This window comes from Balaenoptera borealis (assembly GCF_965194805.1).
Source record: "Balaenoptera borealis genome assembly, chromosome: 2".
NCBI lineage: Eukaryota > Metazoa > Chordata > Mammalia > Artiodactyla > Balaenopteridae > Balaenoptera > Balaenoptera borealis.
Window position 1 is genome coordinate 151880063 of NC_138867.1, and position 24398 is coordinate 151904460.

A 24398-nucleotide genomic window follows, 5' to 3' on the forward strand; every position below is an offset into this window, starting at 1 on the left:
GTGAGGAAGTTAAGTTCTCTGAGTCTCATGGATTGCAGTGAGGAAGGAAAAGATGCTTGTAGAACTCTTAGTGTAATTATTTGGCAATAGTAAGCCCTCAAATGGTGGTTCTTATTTTAAGGTTTTAAAGACTATTTTCCCTCTTTCCACATTATTATATTATGTAACTGAGCGTAATGTTAAGGACTTAGGTGCTCTGGCCCTTTTTGTGTTTTCTATAGAAAGCATTTTGTTCATCTTCCTATTATCTTTCTTTATAAATTGTACACTTTTGATATATATTTTTTTCAATGTCCACACATAAACCTTGAAAGTTAATACATAACAGTAGGTTTGCTATAACCTTCTCTTCCTACTCCCACACTGGGTTGTTACAGCCAAACCTGTTAGTGTTATTCCTTTATAATCCATCACTTAACACACCATGATGGCATTCAAGTCCAAAGGACTTCGCCATATGACCAATAACTAAATAGTCTTAGGTATCTGTTTGGCCTGTGTGGATTTTCAAATAACACAATTTTATTCAAAAGTAAAATACCTGTAGATTACAATGATGATAGGAAGCACAAGAATGCCTCTGTCATTGTTTCATTTTCTTCTTTTTGGAGCTCTAGGAAGAACGGAAGCCAAGGGGAGCCTGTTTCTCTATATGGCTCACTTCTGTTTAGTTCATGTAGCCATTTATGGCTTCTTTTGCTTTTCTCTTTAATTGATTCCTTATTCAGCAAATAGAAGCAAGATACAATTAACCTTGTGAATAGTTCTTTATGGGGGTACATATTCAGATTTGATTGGGTCTCAGTTGGGTCACTCTCATTGACCTCAAGGTCAAAAAAAGCATGCTGGCTGCTTTTGGGTAAGTAATATTGAATTAAATCTCTTCAGAGACTAGTTTAAAGCCTGGTGGAAAAGTCTTCTGGCTTAAACAGAGAGAGATAATTGGAGTGTCTTGTGTCATTGAGTGTTTGAGTACAAATTAATATTTTGGTGTGATTGCTTGCTATATGTTTTTGAAGGATTCCCAATGAAAGTGAGTTTAGTATACATACAAGCCTCACAGTTATCTATTGAGAACAGTTGCAAGCACTAGGTACAGCACTAATTACTGGACAGCCATTCTTTTAGGATACAAAGATCAGGTCATGTTTTCATGACACCTTAAACAAGTATCTACATAAGCCAGAGTGTTTCAAAAGTTAAATGCCTTCTGAAGACATATAGTTAATTGAAATGCCATAGGGCAATATTTCTGTTTTTCTCTTGTTTTGAGATAAAGATTTCCTTTTTCTGTCACTGAAGAGTGAGTTGTGAAATCTGGGGCTTCAAGGGTAGATAAATTAAGGACAGAAGGGATCCCTGTGAAATCCTGGCATACAGTCTGTGAAACTACCCCAAAATGGAATGGCTTTCTTGAAGGTTTTAGCCCCATGGAGCCACCAACTTTGTCTTTTCTGCACTCTGAGTCTTCTACCTTGATGAAAGGTTTCAATTTAATAAAACAGTTTCTCAGTTCATTTTCTTGACCCCAACGTATATTTTAACTTTAAAATATTTCTTCTATTCCTCAGGGTAACATTCTAGACACACAACAGTAAGGAAGGACCACTTCTAAATCCTTTCATTTTCTCATATCCCATATTAAAACCTAGAGTCTTAGTTTTTACCTAGTTTTAGAGGTGGGATATTTGGTCCTCAAGGTGTATCTTATCCATTAAGTACTGGCTGCATATGGACTATGACCTTATCAAAGGACTTAAAGAATGTTTGCAACATGAACAAAATGTATTGCCTCAAATATGGGGAAAAAACCCCAAAACCTGAATTGGAAATCAATACACATTAATTCAGGGTCCATAACATAGCATATCAATTCCATTAATTGTTAGGTTTAATAGATACAAGCTACTAGTTATAAAATAAAAAAGTCACAGGGATGTAAAGTACAGCACAGGGAGTATAGTCAATAATATTATAATTACTTTGTATTGAATGTAATCTGTAAAAATATTGAATCACTATGTTGTATGCCTGAAGCTAATATAATGTTGCAAGTCAACTATCCTTCAATAAAAAAAGATAATAATAATAAAAAATATTAAGTTTAGTATCATCAAAATTTCATAACATTCAGAAATAACTTGCATGTTAGGTAGCCTTGTTTTATAAGAATTCCTGGGTATGCGCAATGACTTGAGGAATCACGGCCAGTCATAAATTAAGTTACTGACATATAGCCAAATAACTTCTAAAACAGTGTTATAAACAATAATTCTTCACCAGTTTAAAACCATTTTAAACATGGATGCATGTTAATATTTTCAATATGATGTCAGGTAGTACCTCCAAATATAAGAGTACCTTGAACATCTAAAGAGTGACCTCCTTGAAGAACCTAGTGGCAAGATGGGAATAAAGACACAGACCTACTAAAGAATGGACTTGAGGATATGGGGAGGGGAGGGGAGGGGTGAGATGTGACAGGGTGAGAGAGTGCCATGGACACATATACACTACCAAATGTAAAATAGATAGCTAGTGGGAAGCAGCCGCATAGCACTGGGAGATCAGCTTGGTGCTTTGTCACCACCTAGAGGGGTGGGATAGGGAGGGTGGGAGGGAGGGAGATGCAAGAGGGAAGAGATATGGGAACACATGTATATGTATAACTGCTTCACTTTGTTATAAAGCAGAAACTAACACACCATTGTAAAGCAATTATACTTCAATAAAGATGTTAAAAAAAAAAAAAAGAGTGACCTCTTGACCCTCAGCACATGGAGGTGTTTTCTGCTTACCTCTTATCATAAAATGTTTGTATTAAGAATTGAAAGCAGGATCTTGAAGAGATATTTGCTCACTCATGTTCATAATAGTATTATTAACAATAAGCAAGAGATGGGAGCAACTCAAACACCTACCATGGCTGAATGGGTAAACAAAATGGAACATATTAATATGATGGGATATTATTCAGCCTTAAAAAAAGGAAATTCTGTCATATGCTACAACATGGGTGAATCTTGAGGACATTTTGCTAAGTGAAATAAGCCAGGCACAAAGGGTCAAATATTGTATGAGTCTACTTATATGAGGTATCTAAAGTAGTCAGCTTCATACGAATTGAAAATAAAATGATGATTCTTAGGGACTGATGGGAGGGGGAAATGGGGACTTATTTTATGGAGTTTCACTTTTGCAAGATGAAAAAGTTACAGAGCTCTGTTGCACAACAATGTGAATGTATCTGACACAATTCAACTGTATAGTCACAAATGGCTAAAATGATAAATTTTATGTTTTTTTTACCACAATTTTAAAAAATATTTATATTATAAGAAGATACTGAGTTTTCTTTTAATTTTTAAATTTTATTTTTTTTTTACACAGCAGGTTCTTATTAGTCATCAGTTTTATACACATCAGTGTATACATGTCAATCCCAATCGCCTAATTCATCACACCACCATCCCCACCCCCCCGCAGCATTCCCCTCTTGGGGTCCCTACGTTTGTTCGCTACATCTCGGTCTCAACTTCTGCCCTGCAAACCAGTTCATCTGTACCATTTTTCTAGGTTCCACATACATGCGTTAATATACGATATTTGTGTTCCTCTTTCTGACTTACTTCACTCTGTATGACAATCTCTAGATCCATCAACGTCTCAACAAATGACCCAGTTTCGTTCCTTTTTATGGCTGAGTAATATTCCATTGTATATATGTACCACTACTTCTTTATCCATTCATCTGTCGATGGGCATTTAGGTTGCTTCCATGACCTGGCTATTGTAAATAGTGCTGCAATGAACATTGGGGTGCATGTGTCCTTTTGAATTATGGTTTTCTCTGGGTATATGCCCAGTAGTGGAATTGCTGGGTCATATGGTAATTCTATTTTTAGTTTTTTAAGGAACCTCCATACTGTTCTCCATAGTGGCTGTATCAATTTACATTCCCACCAACAGTGCAAGAGTGTTCCCTTTCCTCCACACCCTCTCCAGCATTTGTTGTTTGTAGATATTCTGATGAAGCCCATTCTAACTGGTGTGAGGTGATACCTCATTGTAGTTTTGATTTGCATTTCTCTAATAATTAGTGATGATGAGCAGCTTTTCATGTGCTTCTTGGCCATCTGTATGTCTTCTTTGGAGAAATGTCTATTTAGGTCTTCTGCCCATTTTTGGATTGGGTTGTTTGTTTCTTTAATATTGAGCTGCATGAGCTGTTTATATATTCTGGAGATTAATCCTTTGTCCATTAATTTGTCTGTAAATATTTTCTCCCATTCTGAGGGTTGTCTTTTCGTCTTGTTTATGGTTTCCTTTGCTGTGCAAAAGCTTTTAAGTTTCATTAGGTCCCATTTGTTTATTTTTGTTTTTATTTCCATTACCCTAGGATGTGGATCAAAAAAGATCTTGCTGTGATTTATGTCAAAGACTGTTCTTCCTATGTTTTCCTCTAAGAGTATTATAGTGTCTGGTCTTACATTTAGGTCTCCAATCCATTTTGAGTTTATTTTTGTGTATGGTGTTAGGGAGTGTTCTAATTTCATTCTTTTACATGTAGCTGTCCAGTTTTCCCTGCACCACTTTTTGAAGAGACTGTCTTTTCTCCATTGTATACCCTTGCCTCCTTTGTCATAGATTAGTTGACCATAGGTGTGTGGGTTTATCTCTGGGCTTTCTATCTTGTTCCATTGATCTATGTTTCTGTTTTTGTGCCAGTACCATATTGTCTTGATTACTGTAGCTTTGTAGTATAGTCTGAATTCAGGGAGTCTGATTCCTCCAGCTCCATTTTTTTTCCCTGAGGACTGCTTTGGCTATTCTGGGTCTTTTGTGTCTCCATACAAATTTTAAGATTTTTTGTTCTAGTTCCATAAAAAATGCCATTGGTAATTTGATAGGGATTGCATTGAATCTGTAGATTGCTTTGGGTAGTACAGTCATTTTTACAGTATTTATTCTTCCAATCCAAGAACATGATATATCTCTCCATCTGTTGGTATCATCTTTAATATCTTTCATCAGTGTCTTACAGTTTTCTGCATACAGGTCTTTTGTCTCCCTAGGTAGGTTTATTCCTAGGTATTTTATTCTTTTTGTTGCAATGGTAAATGGGAGTGTTTCCTTAATTTCTCTTTCAGATTTTTCATCATTAGTGTGTAGGAATGGAAGAGATTTCTGTGCATTAATTTTGTATCCTGCAACTTTACCAAATTCATTGATTAGCTCTAGTAGTTTTCTGGTGGCAGTTTTAGGATTCTCTATGTATAGTATCATGTCATCTGCAAACAGTGACAGTTTTACTTCTTCTTTTCCAGTTTGGATTCCTTTTGTTTCTATTTCTTCTCTGATTGCCATGGCTAGGACTTCCAAAGTAATGTTGAATAATAGTGGTGAGAGTGGACATCCTTGTCTTGTTCCTGATCTTAGAGGAAATGCTTTCAGTTTTTCACCATTGAGAATGATGTTTGCTGTGGGTTTGTCGTATATGGCCTTTATTAGGTTGAGGTAGGTTCCCTCTATGCCCACTTTCTGGAGAGTTTTTATCATAAATGGCTGTTGAATTTTGTCAAAAGCTTTTTCTGCATCTATTGAGATGATCATACGGTTTTTATTCTTCAATTTGTTAATATGCTGTATCACATGGATTGATTTGCATATATTGAAGAATCCTTGCATGCCTGGGATAAATCCCACTTGATCGTGGTGTATGATCCTTTCACTGTGTTGTTGGATTCTGTTTGCTAGTATTTTGTTGAGGATTTTTGCATCTATATTCATCAGTGATATTGGTCTGTAATTTTCTTTTTTTGTAGTATCTTTGTCTGGTTTTTTGTAGTATCTTTGTCTGGTATCAGGGTGATGGTGGCCTCATAGAATGAGTTTGGGAGTGTTCTTTCCCCTGCAGTTTTTTGGAAGAGTTTGAGAAGGATGGGTGTTAGCTCTTTTCTAAATGTTTGATAGAATTCAGCTGTGAAGGCATCTGGTGCTGGACTTTTGTTTGTTGGAAGATTTTTAATCACAGTTTCAATTTCATTACTTGTGATTGGTCTGTTCATGTTTTGTATTTCTTCCTGGTTCAGTCTTGGAAGCTTATACCTTTCTAAGAATTTGTCCATTTCTTCCAGGTTGTCCATTTTATTGGCATAGAGTTGCTTGTGTAGTCTCTTAGGATGCTTTGTGCTTCTGCAGTGTCTGTTGTAACTTCTCCTTTTTCATTTCTAATTTTATTGATTTGAGTCCTCTCCCTCTTTTTCTTGATGACTCTGGCTAATGGTTTATCCATTTTGTTTATCTTCTCAAAGAACCAGCTTTTATTTTTATTGATCTTTGCTATTATTTTCTTTGTTTCTATTTCATTTATTTCTGCTCTGATCTTTATGATTTCTTTCCTTCTGCTAACTTTGGGTTTTGTTTGTTCTTCTTTCTCTGGTTCCTTTAGGTGTAAGGTTAGATTATTTATTTGAGATTTTTCTTGTTTCTTGAGGTAGGCTTGTATAGCTATAAACTTCCCTCTTAGAACTGCTTTTGCTGCACCCCATAGTTTTTGGATTGTCATGTTTTCATTGTCATTTGTCTCTAGGTATTTTTTGATTTCCTCTTTGATTTCTTCAGTGATCTACTGGTTATTTAGTAATGTAGTGTTTAGCCTCCAAGTGTTTGTGTTTTTTAATTTTTTCCCCCTTTAATTCATTTCTAATCTCACAGCGTTGTGGTCTGAAAAGATGCTTGATGTGATTTCAATTTTCTTAAATTTACTGAGGCTTGATTTGTGACCCAAGAAGTGATCTGTTTTGGAGAATGTTCCTTGCGCACTTGAGAAGAAAGTGTAATCTGCTGTTTTTAGATGGAATGTCCTATAAATATCAATTAAAGCTATCTGGTCTATTGTGTCATTTAAAGCTTCTGTTTCCTTATTTATTTTCATTTTGGATGATCTGTCCATTGGTGTAAGTGAGGTGTTAAAGTCCCCCACTATTATTGTGTTACTTTCGATTTCCTCTTGTATAGCTGTTATCAGTTGCCTTATGTATTGAGGTGCTCCTATGTTGGGTGCATATGTATTTATAATTGTTATATCTTCTTCATGGATTGCTCCCTTGATCATTATGTAGTGTCCTTCCTTGTCTCTTGTAACATTCTTTATTTTAAAATCTATTTTATCTGATACGAGTATTGGTACTCCAGCTTTCTTTTGATTTCCAATTGCATGGAATATCTTTTTCCATCCCCTCACTTTCAGTCCCTGTGTATCCCTAGGTCTGAAGTGGGTCTCTTGTAGCCAGCATATATATGGGTCTTGTTTTTGTATCCATTCAGCAAGCCTGTGTCTTTTGGTTGGAGCATTTAATCCATTCACGTTTAAGGTAATCATCAATATTTGTGTTCCTGTGACCATTTTTTTAATTGTTTTGGGTTTGTTTTTGTAGGTCCTTTTCTTCTCTTGTGTTTCCCACTTAGAGAAGTTCCTTTAGCATTTGTTGTAGAGCTGGTTTGGTGGTGCTGAATTCTCTTAGCTTTTGCTTGTCTCTAAAGCTTTTGATTTCTCCATCAAATCTGAATGAGATCCTTGCCGGGTAGAGTAATCTTGGTTGTAGATTCTTCCCTTTCATCACTTTAAGTATGTCATGCCACTCCCTTCTGGCTTGTAGAGTTTCTGCTGAGAAATCAGCTGTTAACCTTATGGGAATCCCCTTGCATGTTATTTGTCATTTTTCCCTTGCTGCTTTCAATAATTTTTCTTTGTCTTTACTTTTTGCCAATTTGATTACTATGTGTCTCAGTGTGTTTCTCCTTGGGTTTATCCTGTATGGGACTCTCTGTGCTTCCTGGACTTGGGTTGCTATTTCCTTTCCCATGTTAGGGAAGTTTTTGACTATAATCTCTTCAGATATTTTCTTGGGTCCTTTCTCTCTCTCTTCTCCTTCTGGGACCCCTGTAATGCGAATGTTGTTGCGTTAATTGTTGTTCCAGAGGTCTCTTAGGCTGTCTTCATTTCTTTTCATTCTTTTTTCTTTAATCTGTTCATCAGCAGTGAATTCCACCATTCTGTCTTCCAGGTCACTTATCCGTTCTTCTGCCTCAGTTATTCTGCTATTGATTCCTTCTAGTGTAGTTTTCATTTCAGTTATTGTATTGTTCATCTCTGTTTGTTTGTTCTTTAATTCTTCTAGGTCTTTGTTAAACATTTCTTGCATCTTCTCGATCTTTGCCTCCATTCTTTTTCTGAGGTCCTGGATTATCTCCACTATCATTATTCTGAATTAATTTTCTGGAAGGTTGCCTATCTCCACTTCATTTAGTGGTTTTACTGGTGTTTTTTCTTGTTCCTTCATCTGGTACATAGCCCTCTGCCTTTTCATCTTGTCTATCTTTCTGTGAATGTGGTTTTTGTTCCACAGGCTGCAGGATTGTAGTTCTTCTTGCTTCTGCTTGTTACTGAGTCTTTATTCCTAGGATTGCCCTATATATGGAATACTTTGATAAACACAAAGATTTCTCTTTTCTTATTCATTTCACTTTTCCCAATATAGTTGAAAAGAAAACCATAAGAAAACTTTAATGTTCTTCCTCAACCTTGAGTAATATAAATTCCATTTTAAGTTAAAAAGAAAAATAAGTTATGACATCTATTAATTTTGTTATAAAGCTAATCCAATATATACGTAAGTAAAATCTAAATTGACAAATAGTATTTAACATTTGGACAATTATAAGGCAAACAAATATTATAAATGACAGTATTCTTGTATTACCTTTGTTTGCTTTAAATACCTGAACTGTTCTTTGTCTGGCAATTTTGATACATTTATTAGGCCTTCACTTGGGAGAAATCATTTTTACGTTGCTTCATTTTTACATTGTCTGCCTCATGTTCTGTTCTTGTTAGCACACAACAATAAAAATAGTATGATGTCTTGACTATGTTTAAAAATGTAAATGCAAACTTCAGCATTTAAATAGTACCGTAGTACTTAGTTATAAATGCTCAACCTGAAGGTTTAGAAATGCTTATATTTATTTTTTTTAGATTATTATTGAAAGGAGAATATAAACATTTTCAAAAAGAATTCCAAGACACATTCTGAGAATACAAGTTTCCCAGTTTGGGAAAACCTAAGTTATAATTCAATGAGAGAAGAGGTATTAGAGAGGTATATACAAAGTGACATTGGAATATAAGAGGAGGCAATTAATTCTCCTAAAGGGAACCACGGAAGGCTTCAGAGAGAAAGTGTCAGCATTTAAATTGGACCTTGTTAGCAAAGTATGAAATGCCAGTGGGCTACGTTTTGGTGTATTGCCAGAGCAGAAAATTCCAACAGAGGAAGTAACTTCAGCAGAAGTCAGGGCATGAGAGCAAGTGGTGCATACGAGGCAGCAACATGTAGTATATTTGGGAGAGTAGCTAGAGGTATAAATAGAGAGGTACCAATAGAGGGCCAATTTATGAGGAACTTCGGTACCATACTTAAGGATTCTGAATTTTAATAGTAATATGGCATAATCAAAGACGATTATATTATAGAGGAAGGTTGATCATATTTGTGTCTTAGAAATACACTAAAAAGGAACTACGTAAATACAGGTATTATAGCAAAGAAAATCGTAGTTGCCACCAGGAGTTCCCAGTATACCTAAGAGATTTGTCAAGGCTGAAGGTAAATTAATGGCCGTTACTTCATTTATTGTTGAGGAAATAATTAAATTTTTTTTCTTAAGGCGGGACTGAAATTACAAAAGATAGTTGTGTATTGCTCTTATCTGGTTTTTGAAATATAGTGAATACCCCAGAAAACTCTAAATAAATAAACTGAAATTTCAAACTAAAAGGACTGAGAGGAAGTCTTCTCATATTTATAAATATTTTTCAAGTGAAAGCAGGTCACTGAATTACAGATGTGAAAGAGGTGAGGTACCCAACATTTTTATGACTCCCAATGCTGTGTTTTTACCACTGAGTATGATTCATGCTTCCTTCAAGAGAAGTGAGAAGATCTATCTTTTTGTGATAAGCCAAGTTGAGAAAAGTGCAGGTATGGGCATTTAGGTAGGGGTCATAATACATTGATTTTGGTTACTACTTGAATTGGAAAGAGAATGGATGAAAGAAAGATTCTCACTCATTCTTGGTGTGATAAGCAATCACTTAGTGAGAAGTTGAAACAGTCATTAAAAACACATTGCTAGCCTAATGTCCTGGATGTCCATAGATGATTTAAATTCATTATTTCAAATATTGAACTCCTAAAGTTCCCCCTCTCAAACACTGTTCCTTTTTCTGTGTTTTCTGAATTTTACTTTTGGTAAATGGGATGGCTATACCTCATGGACATTCCCTCCTGCTTGATGAAAATATAACCCTGGGAGTCATGCTAGAAGCTTCCCTCTCCCAAATTCCCTTGCTTCTATGTTTATAGAATTTATTCATTCTGCTTTGTACTCACTGCAAGCAGCTTCCTGTATTTAATTCCTTATTATCTCCCGTCTCTGTTCTTGGAATATTTTTGTCTTTGGTCTTGCCTCCTCCTTAATTCATCTTTCACAATCTACCAGAATAATATCCACCTAAAATGTAATCATTCCTTTGTAGTATATTGGGACAATATGGCTTCATTTTCCTGCAGTCATCTAATGTGTGTAAATATCAAGCACAGCCCTTTCTGGCTGAGAATTGTGAGACAGTATTAGTTACCCTTTGTGTCTCAGTTTTCCTCAGAAAAGTTGTGAGGATTAAATAACACTTAGAACAACACCTCATACATAATAAATGCTCAACAGTGTTGTGATTATCTTCATTAAATTCCTTTTGGCTCTCCATCTTCATATCAAGAATATCCAACGTGATAATCAAGGTCATTTATAATCTGGCCACTGCTTACATTCTCCTGTAAGGTTAGGAACTATGGGCTAAAAACATACGGAGAGCTTTATATGTTCATGAATGAACCATGGGTTCTCATCCCTCCAGGACTTTGCACATACTGTTCTCTTTGAGTTAAATACCTTTTCCCCTGTCAAAATCAATTTAATCTCTAGTTTCCTTCTTTGTTCATATTAAGGGGAGCTTTCTTAGCAGTTCCTGAGCCCTATCAGAACATAGTAGTCCTAATGCCATACTCCTGCAGCTCCCAATACATACCTCTACCATGACTGTTACTATGCCGTTTGGTTTCTTATCTATCACATCAACCAAGCTGGACCCCCAAAAGATAGGATTCTAGGCCTTACTCATTTCTAAAATCTCAGGATGTAGGTCATTTGTATCTTGAATGAAAGTGACATGGATTATGTTAAGAACAGTCCAAAATTTCATGAGATCCTCAGAAGTCTTTCTGTGGAGAATAAACCCATTTCAGTGATAAACTGTTATTTATTTACATAATTCATCATTATGAAATTGATGAACATGTATGAGCTATTAAAAATTAGCCTCATTATTTTTATATTTTGCCTGTTTTCCAATTTAATGCTCTAAATTGCTCACTGAATATAGTTTGAACAAGTTAAATATAATTGACAAGGTATAGTTTTTCTAAATGAGAAAAGATGGACATATATTTTAAAAGGATAGTGGCCACAAAATATTTGAACACAAAGGAAATTTGGATCAGAGGCCTCTTGGAGGCTAGCTAAAGAAACCGCAATGATCTGGTAACTGGAACAATTGAGATTAGGTAAACTAATTCCACGGTTCTCCTTTCTCAAAATGGTCTATTATTGCTTTAGTTCAGTTTACAAAATAATTTTTCAGTTTCAAAGAAAGCATTGTATTGATATTGACAGGGGAAGTAGCTGGGAATTGTCATTAGATTGTGGAGAAGAAATTATTATGATGATGCATCTCCTCTTATCCAGTATGTTAGATTTCTGTTTTCCATTTTTCTTTCATTCTTTTTGGATTATCGGTTTGTTTTCCTTAGCTCCCTTTTCCTATTTTTTTAAACTCCAGGGTTCAATGAAATCCCCCAAATAGTCTATATTCTGGTTAACTTATTTTCTTCTAAAAGAAAAGGTCCTGAGAACAAATTGGAACACTGGCATTGCTCCACAGCCCCAAACTAATTCCCAAAGTAATACTGAAATCATTTGTGACCTCCTAAAGACTATGTGGTATAAAATGTGGACTCAATCCTTACTCTAGGGAAAGAGTTTAGCATGGAACCCTTTTCATTTATTATATGTGTATGTGTGTGTGTATATATATATATATATATATATATATGTGTATATATATATATATATACACACACACAGTATCTATATAGATACAGATGTATACACACAAGTATAATATATATTGTGTATATATATATGTGTGTGTGTGTATATGTAACATTATATATATATCTGGATATATATATAGAAAGCAGGGGAGAGGAAGGAAGGAAGGAAAGGGAGGAAATTAATTTATCTCTCCCTGCAGGAGGGCTGGGCAGGTGATTCAGGCCTGTTCATGTAGAGCATCAAAATCCACTAACTCCTGTGACTGGTTTAGAGCCAAAGAGAGTAAATGAGCATGTGGGGTTTTTTAACCACTCCTCTTAGTAACAATATGATCAATCTTGAGAAGATTCATCCAACTTGCCACCACAGGGCAAGAGTCAGATTGAAAAGAGAACAAGTTGAATATTAGGAGAACTGAGACAGAAGGACAGAAACCAGAATCTATTTGAGCCCCTCCATCACTTCATCCTGCAGCAGGCACAGCCTGAACCTTGAACTGAATTTTCAGTTATATGAGCCAACATACATATTGGGTTTTCTGTTGCTTACAAAGGAATCCACACCATTACATGAGTATTAGGTAGTTGTTCATAGGTTCTAGAGTTTTGCAGCATGTAAAAAGCCCTCAAGGAACTTGATTAAAACAGATTCTCAGTCCACAACCGCAGAGTCTTTGATTCATTTGGGAGCGGGGAGAGTTGGGGGGGGAAAAAGCACTGGATTCTACATTTTAAGAAGCATATCCTATTATTCTAATGCTGATAGTCTATACCCTACATGCTGGAAAAACTAATGCAGTGATGACCTCTTTCCTTTCTCAGAATTGTTCAAAAGCTCTGTTGAGGGACTGTTTTAGACTAATATTAAAACCAGAATGAAAAGTAAATTGTATTTATGTCCCTTAATTACTTACCTTTCAAATGTCCACTTTTTTTGAAGATAACATCATCATGCTCACAAGGGGCTTGGAAAAATTTAAATATGTCATTAGCTCTACTGTAAGTTATGAAAATCACCAAATTAAAATAATCTAAGACTCAAAGATTATTTTATTCTTTGCAGTTTTAAAGAGCAATTTATTAATTTACTATCACAGTTAAAACCTTAAGTGAACCATCATACTCAGGCCAGTTGACTAGCACATTTCTTGTTCAACCAACAGAGCAAAAGAAAACTTTACTACCTAAGGTTCATATAAAAGAGTTTGAAAAGCTTTCATGGTTTTTTTTTTTTCAATTCAGAGGAAAAAAAAAAGAGAAAATGGAAGGCAGGCAGGAGGGAAGAAATTAATTGAGGAAGAATTAAGACAGCTATTGAGAATTCATTATATTGACTATGGAGTCTGTCAAGACGGGTAGATAACTATTTTTCTAGCAATTACATTCTACTAATTTCATTTAATTTATTGACTTGGTCACTGAATATTTACAGAGTGCTAGCTATGTTCCAAGCATTGCCCTAGGAATTAAACGATGAATACACACTGTGCTGCCTTCAAGTAGTTCAGTCTAATAGAGAAGTCCAATTATATTCAATGACTAGCATATATGTATTCCATAGTGCTAGACATAGTGGGGTTACAAAATGGAACTTTACATTTATAGGAGATATGCACTACTTCTTATAAAGATGCTTAGAGATAAATAAGTGCTTAAAATAGTTACTAATTGGGCACACATCAAAGAATGAAGGAATTAATCAGTGAAAAGATAAATAACTACATAAATTATGAATCATCTCACATGCTGGGGTTGGCTCCCAGAAATGATCATTTCAAAGGATAACAGCAAAGAAAGCAATTTCTCTACATTGGTTTTTAAAAGGAGGGCAAGCTGACATATGTTTAGCATAATCCATTGACCCGCTTCTGTGTCTTGGAAAAGCTGTGTGAGTTCTACTAGTGGTGCTGTTGTTTACTAGTGGTCACTGAACCTTTCTCAACCTCAGTTTCCTCATTTGTAAAAGAACTGTGAAGTGTATTGCATAGGGCATTTCAAATGCTCTTCATTCCTCTATGTAGATCCATATTTTCATCTGGTTTTGTTTTCCTTTTGCCTGAGGACTTTCTTTAGCATTTCTTGTAGTGTAGGTCTGCTGGTGATTAATTATTTCAGTATTAGTGTGTGCAAAAGTCTTCATTTCATCTTCATAGAGGTGTATTTGCTGGGTATAGAATTCTAGCTTGACATTGTTTTTCAGTTCTTTAATGATACTGTTTCATTATCTTCTTGCTTGCATTGTTTCCAACAAGAAATCTTCTGTCCTCTTTATTTTGTTCCTCTGTAGGTGGAGGGTGTGTGTGTGTTTTCTTTGCTGGTTTTAAGGGTTCTCTTCATCACTGGATGTTGGAAATTTTATTATGACATACTTTGATGTAATTTTCTTCTTTTTTTGTATTTGGAGTTTGTTGAGCTTCTTGGGCCTGTGGGCTCAGTTTTCATCAAATTTGGAAATTTTAGTAATTATTTCTTCAAATATTTTTCTGCCCAATCAGAGTCTGGAACTCTGATTGCATTATATTAGTCCACTTAAAGTTGTTTCACAACTCAATGATTTTTAGTTCACTTTCAAAATTATTTTTACTCTGTGTAGTTTTATAGAGCCTTATTGTTCTGTTTTCAAGTTCACTAATCATTTTTTTCTCTACCATCCAGTTTGCTGTCACAACCATTCAGTGCACTTTTGATCTCAGACGTTGTTTTCAGCTTTAGAATTTTGATGTAGGTCTGTTTTTGTATCTTTCATGTCTCTACTTTTGGGGTATAGAGTGTATAGTAGCTCTTTTAATGTCCTCATCTGCTAATTCTGACATCTGTGAAAGTTCTGCATCAGTTTCAATTGATTGATTTTTCTTCTTGTTATGGCTTATATTTTCTGCTTCTTTTCTTACCTATTATTTTTTTATTGGATGTCAAACATTTTGAACTTTACCGTGTTTAGTGCTGGATATTTTTGTATTCCTAAAAATATTTTTAGGTTTGTTCTGAGTGTAGTTGAGTTACTCAGGAACAGCTTGATCCTTCCAGGTCTTGTTTTTAAGATTTGTTAAGGAGACTAACAAGGCTATATATACTTGTTAGCCTAGAGCTAATTATTCTGCACTATAGAAGTAAATTCTTCCGGGTACTTGACCTAATCTTTGTGACTTTTGAGGTTTTTCCAGTTTGCCTCTTGGGAAGAGGTACTTTTCTGTCCCTGTCTGAGCACTGGACGTTATTCCCTCTAATAATAGGCTGTTCTTTTCCTGGCCTCAGCTAGTTTTGTTGCATGCACGCACCGATCATCACCTGCCAAATACTTGAGGGGGTACTTGCTACAGATTTATGGAGTTTTCTCTCTGTGTAGCTCTCTGTAGAACTCTGACTTGCAGACTCTGACTTCCTTAGTCTCCCTACACTCTCATTACAAACTCCTTAACTCAAGGGTTCTGCAAGTTCTGGTCTGGTTTCCCCTTGCTGTGCTACAGTCAGGAAACTTTCTCAAAGCAGAAAGATGGGCAACTTGTTGGGCTCACCTTGCTTTCAGGAAGCATTGCCCTTTATTACCTGGTGTCTTAAAAATCATTGTTTAATGTATTGTGTCCATTTTTGGGTGTTTTTAAAGGGAGGGCAATTCTGGTCTCCATTACTCCATCTTAACTAGAAGTAAACATTCCCTAAGGGTAATTTTTAAACACCAAAACATGTTTACTCTCAGGGCAAGATAGGATACAATTTCATATTTCATATTCCTGGAAGGGCAGACAATATTCCCCTGTTCATTTTCTCAGGAAAGGTACACTTGCAGAGGGAGATCTCATTATTTTGATAGACTCTGGAGAAGGTAGCAACAGCACAATATTTGGTGACTTGTTTGAGCTTGCTTCTTACCAAGAATAGCACACACTTTGGGAATCTTAGCCAAGGCTTAAGTGTTGTTTTGCACAGTGCCCTGCTGATTGCTGGAATCGACTGAATTGTCTTCTGACTTCTCATATGATTCATTCAAGTTACATATAAGGAGTGTTTGTTTTGGTTTTACATTGCTCTACTAGGTACTGGCAGGATACTGAGAGAATGGAAATATCAGCTGTTGATTCCAGGAGATGAAAGTATGGTGGACAGTGGAATATATTTCACTGAAGAATAATAGAAAATGAAGATAAAGGCTACATTACAGTTTGCCAGAAACTTCATTTTAAAAGTTGTATTAAAATACCTTACTTTTATTAATGTCTTTCTTTGAATATATTAATTTAAACTGGTAGGACTTAGGGTAAAATTATTGTAGTTTTAATGTTTTATATTTATATCTGAACGAATATATGTATATACAGACACATTTATGTGTATATATGTATAGATAAATATGGATTATTATTAAGATAAAAATATATGTGTATAAATTTTAAAGTTTAAGTACCTCTACACATTCACCCCCACATCACACAGTGCTGTATAGTCTAGATGGCCCGTAATTCATTTCCCAATACTCTTACTGATGACATTCATATGTCTCTACTCTTTATCTTCTACAGTTAATGCTTTGACACACATCCTTGGTCATATATCTTTATGAAGATATCTTTATAAAATTGAATGAATAATTCTACTAAATATTTCTATGAATTAGATTTTTAGAAGGCATAGAATATACACAATTTTTCTCTGATTGTAACTGCCAGACTGCCTTCCCCAAATAATTGTCCTTGGTTTATATTACAGTGGATATAATAATAATAATAGTGCTTGCCACTTGGGTCTTGGTATGAAAATATTTACTTGAGATATAATCAAATTGTACAGCATAATCCACTATAATCTTTAGTTGTTTATTATTATTATTATTAAATACATAAGGATAAGGTGTCAATTACTAATTTAGAACTACTCCACTAAGTTGACAGTCTAAATAATCACTATCCATTATGAATCCATAATCACATGTAATCAGTTTATTACAAAGTAGATGTATGAATCTTTGGTGTCAGTGTCTTAAGAGACCAAATGAAAATACCTTTACCTTCATAAATAGATTTGTATGCTAATGATTTATATTAGCACACAAATACTTACTCTAATGATTTATAGTAAGTATTCCATTGCTTCTTGTTTTGTGCTAAGAACTAATATCATATACGATTCTTTCCATTTTGAGAGGTCTGGCCTATAAGTAGGTGCATTCCTGTATACAGCCGTTTCCATATTTGTGTCAGGAGAAATAGTCAGAATTAGATAAAATTATTATTGTAAACTCACAAGAAAGGAAGCTTGTAGGAACAAAATGAGCAGTTGTAATATAATAAAAGCAGAGTTTCCAGACTAGCCTTTTAGGGTGTGTGAGAGGAATCCAGACCATACTTCTTTTCAGTTTAAGTGTGGAGAACTAGACATTACTGACCATAATGTGGACAAAACATGCCACTAGAATCCATAATATTGCTGCAGATCCTTCTGGAATTATTACCCAAGAAGCCTTGTCCATTAGTGTTACTAAGTTACCTTAACTAGTGTGCAGACAGCACCCTCAGGGACCATGTCTTTATTTACAACTGTTATTCTTATTGCTAATCACGGAAATAGCAAATGGAGAAAGATAAGAATAGACCCATTTGCTCTCTTTACCAACGGTAATACAGGTAATAATCTGAGAAATATAGGGTTATTGCAATTTATTGGACATTCTGCTTCCTATGGGCTCAGAATGAAATAAACCAACAGCCTGCATTTTAAACGTTGAGTTTTCCTAGTAATGGCAGATGTGGGTAAATAGATCATATCCTCTTAATGAGGGCATATTAAACTTTAGCCTTCTGCCTGATCTACACCATTGTGAGCCCATATTTTTTTTAGCATTGACGAGTGCTACTTATGAGGAAACCAGTTGTGAAATCATCAAAAAGATCTTTTGTTTGGAAGCTGCCGTGAGATACATAAACACTGAGAATTAACATGGAAACTTCAGGAAACCTATACTGTATATGTTAAAATCTACCTGTCTTGAACAGTTTGTTACACTGGAACTGCCTTAAAAGAAGGTAGCATAAAATGTTCAGGTTACTGTTTTTCCTCACTGCACGGAACAGTTGTCTTTTGGTATTATGTCCGAATTTCAGTAGGTAAGAATTCCGTTGAAGTTGAATCCCCATCAGGAAATAGTCTGAAACCCAATTTTATATACATGTTCTAATCATGATAGCGGAAACTTGTGATGGCAGTAGACTCTTGAAGCAAAAATCAATCACATGCATTCAGCTGCCATTGTGATATTTATGTTGCTATTTATTCAGGGTACTGGAGAACAGACTGCCTACCTATAATTCAATCAGGAAAAAAAATAGCCAATCCAGGAATTATCAAGCACGCCCACACTTCCAGTACTAATTTTGTGATGTAAAATAATCTCTGCCTTTTCCTTTGAATAAACTTAAGAGAAAAATTTTAACATACTTTATACCAACTAAGATACAGATATCATCATGGGATGCCTGGAAATTTGTCAACACCAGTACATTTGGTTAAACGGAAGCTTTTAGATGCAGACTTGGGTGCACTGTTTCCACTATGCAGCATGAAATCATCCATTTATATTCAGTAATAATTAATGAATCCTCCCCTGGATTTTTTTTTCCCCAAGGCTCTCTTTTGGCTTATGTATTTTAGTGTTTTATAATAGTAAACTATTACATGTATACATCCCTAAATCCATTCAGACATCAACGCACTTGGCTAGGAAAAAATCAAGGGAGAGATTCCATTGAACTGGGAGACTATGGGAGCTTTGTTTTAAGTATTTTCCTTGGAATAATTGAAAACACCATTTATTTTTTTCATTAACTTTCACTTAGTGGTGATTTTTTAATGAAAAGTCTGATTTCCACTTTCTGAGATGTACGTTTGGATGTAAGCACTAGGAAAACATTAAGTTGTTTCCCAAACATCCAGTACTGTGTATTCTTTTCAAGAAACCTGAATCCATGAGACCCAGGCACGATATACTTGGTAGGTAAATACATTGCAGCCTAAGAATTGAAATTAAGCTCACCAAAAGTTATGGACACATTAATAGACAAGTTGATGAGGAAAAACCATTCTGAAAATTATTTAAAGTCAGGAAGGAAGGAATATGAACAACTTTAGAAATATGTGGCAATCTCTGTCATCAGCAAACCAGTGAGCAAATACTGGTATCAAGAAAGCAAAGTTACCACCAATTCCCCAAGTTGGGAGAATGGAACTTAACATTTATTTAAAACCACATTAATTAAACTTTTAGAGGCATGTTATGCTTTCTTTTCATAAATGATCTCGATTTAGATTCTGTGGTCTGTAGTCCTCTGAAACATATCAAGAGAATAATTGACAGAAACTAAGTGGTTTTGGATCATATGAATTTGCCTTCAGAAATAAAATCATATTTATAAATCTTAAGAAAGGCACTGAAAGCTCGGTTTTACCTTTCAACAGAAATTCGAGGGAAATCTCACTTAGGATAGTGGGGAGACTGTTGATTGACTTAAAATTGATCTCTGCCCATATAGGTTGACAGTATTTATGGTGCTATAAATTAATTATAAGATGGATTGCTAGGGTCAGACTGTGAGGGGTCTATATGTCTATGAGAATGAAGGCTGATGAGGTAGACTTAGGTGAAAAATAGAAAGCAGTTTTTAAAAACATTTTCTTGGGCTGTAAGTTGCCTGTACTTTATCATCTTTAAATGTCCTTTGTAAATATCTTCCAAAGAATGACTCCTTTTATTTCCTTTGAGATAGGCAATGAATACGTATAGAAACATGAACTTCAGACACTTAGAGGACACTCTCCATTACTCAACTGCCATTTTGATTTTCTACCTATACAGGGTTTTGTTTTCCCTAATTCTCATTTTTGATGGTAAGTAGATAACCAAAATAATTTTGACCTACCAAGGCATGTCTTTGCAATATGCTGATGTTTCCATGAATATAAAAAGACATTCTCCTACAGGCATTGGTTTTAAAATGCCAGAACTATCCATTTTGAATGTAATTATGCAAAATAAATGAAAGAAATCTACCCTGCTGATATTTATGTAACAACTTCTAGAATAAATCTTCTGATTTACAAATATACTGGGACCATTAGCTAGAAGCCACACCACATCATTATTTAACAGAACTTTAGGCAATTGTGTTGACTTTTTTCAAATCAGCATTATTTTGCCAAGTAAAATAAAACAGAGAAAACCAATTGACTTTTTCCCCAGCATTTTTGAAGAAGAAATAAAGCTGCTTAAAAATCAATGAAGGTTGCACTTTCAGAAATATTTTTAGAAGTGCATTTTTTTTTTGAAACTAGGATTCTTTTTCCACAATTCATCTTATTTTTATTGCCACTTAATATTCTTGAACCGTATTTAACTTCCCTGGGAAACTGTAAAGAGTGGGTTGAAATCCATAATTGTATTAGAGCTGTGGGTCCCAGTAACAATAGCTATTCCACAGGTGCTGGCGAATGCCTGTCATAAGAATATAAAAGCAGAAAGGAAAGTGAGATTTTTCTCTACTTACTTTTAAGTAGTACTGATCCAGAAAAGGAGGCTGAAGGATTTGGGAAAAGAGATAGATGGAAAGGAGGGGTTTCATCCAGAGAAGAATTGTCAGTAGTCAAGTTTGTCTATAGTCACAAGCATCTAGACGTGCACACACTTAATATACTATGTCAGCATTCCTGGGGAGCTTTCATGTTTGTCTGCCCATTGCACACATATTTGATGTCGTGCCCACTTCGCAAATGAACCTCTTTTTTTTTTTCAAAAATAGAATTTTGCCTTCTGAATAAAATGGGTTCATGTCTCTTATATCTATATTGATAACCCAGAGTTTCAAAATCAGTGCAAAAAACCACAGTCAAAAAAAATAGTAAGACTAATGTAGAAAGGGAATCCAAGGAATTATTATTTACTTCAAGTATCCAAGTTCTCCTAAGTCATAACAAAGAATATGTAGAAATAATAATAATTGTCAACTACGTTAAATGAATTCTCCAGGCTGCAAAGGTAATGAGAATAGGTAATTTGAAAATTAGAGACTTACTTGTTTGAGTAGCTCTTTAGTTATTATTATATGTGCTTCCTATATGCCAGGTTTTATTTTGTGCACTTCACAAATGCCATTTTATTTAGTTTCTGAAATAACTGTCAGAGCAACATTCATGACACACTGAGATCGGTACTATTACTGTCCTTTTTTTTTTTTTTGAACAAATGAGAAATCTGAGATACAAAGAGGTTAAATAACTTGGCAAAGACCGCACAGCTGATAAGTAGTGGAGCTGGGCTGGGGTTCAAATCCAGGCAGTCCTGCTTCAAAAATCTTGCTTTTACCCACCACAGGGTGAGGTCTAAGGTCTAAAGGCAATGGTTATCAAACTTTTGTGTGCTTAAGAATGGCCCAGGAAACTTGTTAAAATACGAATTCCCCAGACGTTGTGATTCTGTAGGTCTGGCTGGGCCTGAAGATTTATAGTTCTATCAGGTTCTCAGGTGATGCTGTTGTCGCCCACCTGCAGACCACATTTTGGATACCACTGACCTAAAGAACTATGCAAATAAACAAGATAGACAAGGCTTGCTAGTGGGTTATAAGCATCCAGGCTTAGATTCTTTACAGAGTCTGTAGTTTTGGCTTTAGCTACAAAATACAACCATGCTTCCCTTTATAAACCCAAGTGATTGTGGCATGAGTCTCTACTAGTCTAACTCCTGGCAATGGTCCCTTACATTTCCTACCTCAAATCTTAGCTATGACGAAATAAAAGTTTTCTATGGCAAGTGTACACAAATGCTTAGGAAAAAGTTCTTCACTGTGTTCCACTAGGCCAGTTTACCTTGCAGTTAGGCCACTGGTTCTATTGCAGATAGGTTGGCTTCCTTGGACATAGCTAGCATCTTCAAGGAGCCCTGATGGCACCACACCTCAGGCTCCTGGGAAGCCCCAGCTGCTCTTTCCTGTCTCCCATTGCTCAGAGTGGATGCTCAGCCCTTTTAAGTACAACATATGGGTCTCTGCCCACTAGCTCTCACACTCCCTTGCTGGCTTGTACACACAGGACCGGATACAGTTTCCCTCCAGCCACAGCGATGGCTGCATATACCTGCATGGTCAGGCTGGCTTACTTCCCCACTATTGTTTTAGGTCCAACACTTTTTCATTGGTTTCATTTGGAGTTGAGTTTTCCTGAGATGATTGATGGTGGGGAATCTTTTCAAGAGAAAAATGTTCTCTTACCCTCAGGTGTGTTGTGTGACCCTAATGGCCTTAACCAGACGACCTTAAAATACTCTAATGTTTATATATCTCCCCTAACCTGAGTTACTCAGCCATGTTCACGATAACCTTATTAGAAAAAGAACCACCTCCTGAAATATGAGATGGCTTTCTTCCCTACCCCCCACATCTGGTAGAAATTTCTGATGATTTGCTGTGATTTCTAATCTCCCACCACTAGGATTCTTCAACCAGTTTAGGAAGTAGAAATTTAAAAAAAAGAAAAAAAAGGAAAAGAAAAAGAAGAAAACCAGAAGAGCTCCCTAAAGTGAAGAAAGTAACTTCTTGAGCACAAGGAGAAGAAAAACAAAACAAAACAAAACAATACTATAATACCTTTAACATTTTTAGGAAAAAAAATACAGATGTTATTGTTTAAAGCAATTTAAAAAATTGCACTTTAAATCTCTGTAGCAACAGGCTTACTAAACAGATTAATTTACAGATTCTATTCCAGGGAGAGTTTATTTATTGTGTTTGTTTTGTTTCTGATATACAGCCGTAATAATAAGACATGCATAATGTTAGATTATTAAAATATCACAATGTCTTTGTACCCAGTCCTGAAGCATTAGATAGAACCATGTTGATATCTAATCCACCCATTTCCTGATTAATTGCATAAAGACAAATGTCATTTTCTCTTGAAAAATTAAAAATCTCATCTAAAAATCTTTTTTGGGGGGATTTATGTAATCAGTGGTATTTAAAGGTGTTTTCAGAATTGTCATAGTATTAAAGAACACAAAAACAGACAGTATTTAAGCCCTCTAAATCTAAAGAACACATGGTCGTGGAAGATACCTGTGGATCCTGTTAACATATACATTCTACCTGAGCTGTTTTCTCCTAAGATTTTTTAACATATTTTTTTCTATGGAACAGAATGAGAGTATACAATGGATCTATTCTGTATTCAGAGGACGTTTTTCATAGCTCCTCCATTAAAATACCTAGCTTCACCTCTCCAGGGGTGGTTCTTAGCCTTGGTAAATAATACAGGTCAGACAACTTGATTCACATCTAGCGAAAATGGTTGCTACAAAATCACCTTCAGAGTTATCCGATTTGCCTGCTTCTCAGGATGGTGTCTGAGGATTACTGTAAGATTTGCAGTGGACCATCCTTAAAAATTCTGCCTAGTGTCATAACAAAGAAGAAAAAAAACCTTAGTTTATTTCTTTCTCTGGCTGCCCATTGGAATTCATCATTTTAAGTGTCTTGATATATCCATGTATTCATCTGTCCACTTGTACAACAAACTTCAAGTATCTGCCATCTTACCTAACCGATTATGGGTCATATGCAAAACCCAGAGGAAATACGTGGCCCACATTTTCAATTTCCTCTATATTCTGGCTGCAGGCTCTATTATCTGAATCTTAAAACATCACCTTCCCTCCCCTATCCCAATCCAAATATAATTTTAAACTGTTTCTGTTAATGATGCCATCATTCTGTGTGGGTATACAAGTTCTTGACCTACAACTGTCCTTGATAATTCCTAAATACAATCCAACATATGAACATAAAGCCTGTGTGTGTGTGTATATATATATATATATATATATATAGAAATCCTCCAAATGTCCAGAGAGGTAATTTGGGAACCTGTTCCTAAATGTTTGCAAAATTATTAATATGGAGCAAGGCTTTCTTTTTACATCAAAAGCTACATTCTGTGCTAGCTGATTAAACTAGTTGTTCTTTCACTTTGCATTTCTCTTCTACCAATGACTATAGGGGAGGGAAAAGAAAACCCTCATATAAAACAAACTCAATATACAGGTACTAATGGACTCAGTAACATTTAGTACTGGAAAATTGCTGAAAATTTTTCAGGTAATGTGATTTTGTTTTCAATTTATGCCAC